The 3289-nt window shown below is 33.5% G+C and overlaps 1 protein-coding gene across 1 annotated transcript in view; it reads right to left on the bottom strand.

The window, feature by feature from the left end:
* Positions 1–2846, bottom strand: part of vari (MAGUK p55 subfamily member vari) — a 131913-nt gene extending 129067 nt beyond the window's left edge. Inside the window, exon 1 of the mRNA XM_070128979.1 lies at positions 2646–2846. The gene's annotated coding sequence lies outside the window, so the exon portion shown is untranslated. The remainder of the gene's footprint in view (positions 1–2645) is intronic.
* Positions 2847–3289: the final 443 nt, after the last annotated feature.

The following is a 3289-nucleotide window of genomic DNA, read 5'->3' as shown; positions in this document are numbered from 1 at the left end:
CAGGAATAGGGGAAAAAAGGAAGGGAGAGAGGGAGGAGAAGAAGGGAGTAGGGAAGTGAGAAGAAGGGGGAAAGGGGAAGGGAAAGAAGGAAAGTGGAGAGGAGAAGATGGGAGGAGAAGGGGAAAAAGGGGAAGGGAGGAGGAGACAGAGGAGGGGGGGGGAAGGGAAGGAAGGGGAGAGGGAGGAGAAGAAGGGAAAGGGGAAGGGAGGGGAGGGAAAGAGGAGACAGAAGGAGGAGGGAGGAAGGGGAGGGGGGGGAGATAAATGAAGAGGGGAGGAGAAGGAAGGAAAAAGAGGGAAAAGGAGGGTGGAAAAAGGGAAAAGGGAAAGCAGGGGGAAAAAGGGAAAAAGGAGGAAAGGAGGAGGAGAGGGGAAAGGAAGGGGGATGAAGGGAAAAGCGGAGAAAGGGCAGGGAGAATTTGAAAGGGAAGATGAGGAAAAAGAAAGGACAGTGGGAAAAGATGGGAAAGAGCAAAGGGAGGGGAAATATAGACAGGGGAGGGAGGAAAGGGGGAAAAGGAGAAAGGGAGAAAGGCAAAAATAAAGAAGGAAGGGAGGTGAGAGACGAGAAAGAGCGATGTCATATGGAAGAAGAAGGGGTGGACAAGGAAGGAGGGAAAGGTGGTAGAGTAAGGAGAGAAGGAAGAAAGGGAAAAAGAAAAAGGGAAGGGAGGGTGGAAAGGAGAATGAAGAAAAAAGGAAAAGAGAGAAAGAGGAAGGAATAAAAATTGCGATACGTGGGAAAATGGGAAAAAATGGGGGGAGGAAAAGGCAAAAACATAAAAATGGATGTGGAAAGAAAGCAGGAAATAAAAAAAAGAGTTGAAGGGAAAGGGACAAGGAAAAGAAGACAAGGAAAAGGAGAAGAAAAAGACCGTGGAAGATGAATCAGAAGCGAAAATGGAGAGGAAGAGAAGAAGAGAAGAAGTGGAGAAGGAGGGTGAACTGAGGGGACTGGTCGTGTCAACAAATGGACATAGACATGAAGTGGGAAGAGAAATGAAAAATTGTAGTGATGATAAAAGAATCACGATGTTATGATAATGACAACAACAGCGACACAACGTAACAGAACAACATCAATAATAGTAAAAGTAATGACAATGAGAACAATTATGATTCTGATGATGATGACTATGATGATCATAATGCTGATAATGATGATATTAACAATGATGCTAATAATGGTAACAATAACTATCATTATCACCATTATTACCACCATATTATCATGATAATGATATCAGTGAGAGTGATGGTGATAATGATAATAATAATAATGGTAATGATGATGATCATAATAATAGTAACAATAGTAATAATAATATAATGATAATGATGATAATAATAATGACAGCAATAATACTAATACTAATGATAATAATCATCAACATCATTATCATCATAATTACTACTACTACTACAACTAATGATAATAATGATAATGACAATAATGATAATAATGATGATGATGATGATGATGATGATGATGATGATGATGATGATGATGATGATGATGATGATGATGATAATGATCATGATAGTGATAATGATAATGATAATAATAATAATAATAATAATAATAATAATAATAATAATAATAATAATAATAATAATAATAATAATAACAATAATAATAATAATAACAACAATGATAATAATAATGATAATAATAATCATGATGATAAAAAATAATAATAATAATCATGATGATAAAAATAATAATGATAATAATAGTAATAACAATGAAAAGAACAATTATAGTAATAACAGCAACAAAAGCAACAACAATAATAAGAACAATAATATTATAATGACAACAATGATTATAATAACAATAATAGTAATAACGATAAAAAAAACAACTGCAACCACAGCAAAACACCAATAAAGAAGCGTAACTCTCTGGTTTGTCAATCAACTTTATCAAATTATCAAACAATCCAAATATTCAAAATGATCATCATCATAACGAAGACAAAATCAAGATATAACCAAGTAAAAAAAATAAATAAACAAACAAATAAATAAATAAATAAATATATATATATGTATATATATATATATATATATATATATAAAAATATATATATATATATATATACCAAGTATAAATAAATACATATATATATGCGTGTGTGTGTGTGTGTGAATTTGTCATACTGAAAGATCTCCAGGGTTACTATGTACATACACGCACAGGACATCTCTCTCTCTCTCTCTCTCTCTCTCTCTCTCTCTCTCTTCTTCTTCTTCTTCTCTCTTCTTCTCTCTCTCTCTCAGGGTCTCTCTTTCTCTGTGTGTGTGTGTGTGTGTGTGTGTGTGTGTGTGTGTGTGTGTGTGTGCATATACATACATATGTGTGTGTATGTGTATATATACATGTATGTATGTATGTATGGGTGTATGTATGTATGTATGTATGTATGTATGTATGTATGTATGTATGTATGTATGTATGTATGTATGTATGTATGTATGGATGGATGGATGAATGATATATGCATGTATGTACGTTTATTTTCAGACTTCCTTCAAGTAATTATTACATCATTATCATTGCAATGCAACATTGCTTAAACTATAAACAAAATAATTTTTAAAAACTACCGCAATCATAAAATTCAAATAGAAAATTACTTACCAGGTCAGAGTAAGTACGAGGGACGAGTAGCTTAGTGGCCTCTGTCGGTTCCTCAGATACACACGACACACCTTTGTTTACAAGTTTTTTTTCGATTCCCTCTTCCTTGTTTATTTTTGGATTTATTGTTCCCTTTTTCTCTCTTTTTACTCCTTCCGATGGAACTCTCTGTCTTTGAAGCGTTTGAGTAATTGTTTATATTTTTTGTTTTGTTTCTAATGAAATTGATAATAAAAATAGAAGATAAGATTGTTATTTTCATGATTTAAGTGTCTTTATAAAATGGCCCAGAAAACTCATAGTTAATGCTATACTGCTTAATTCTTTTGCAAAGACGTATAATGAACTATTAAGTGTGAAGTGACATCGACATTAAAGTTGATAAAGAGCACGAATGACCATCATCATGCGCATGCAACATAAAAAGAAGACCACAGTTGTTTTCTAGCTTTGCTGTTTCTCTTTTCCATGACTAGAGAAGAGTTACTATTGCCATTATTATTTCATACAGCAATGGTGTATTATTTATCTATCATTATCTCTCTATTTATGCTAAGGATATGTAAGACCTATATTCTGTATACAGTTTGCTTATTAGTATCATCATTCTTGCACAACTATTCTTTCTGACAATTACAAAAGTA

This window comes from Penaeus vannamei, chromosome 13 (assembly GCF_042767895.1).
Source record: "Penaeus vannamei isolate JL-2024 chromosome 13, ASM4276789v1, whole genome shotgun sequence".
In the NCBI taxonomy this organism is placed as follows: domain Eukaryota; kingdom Metazoa; phylum Arthropoda; class Malacostraca; order Decapoda; family Penaeidae; genus Penaeus; species Penaeus vannamei.
Note: the sequence above shows the minus strand (reverse complement) of the source record. Positions and strands in the feature narration are given on the sequence as shown.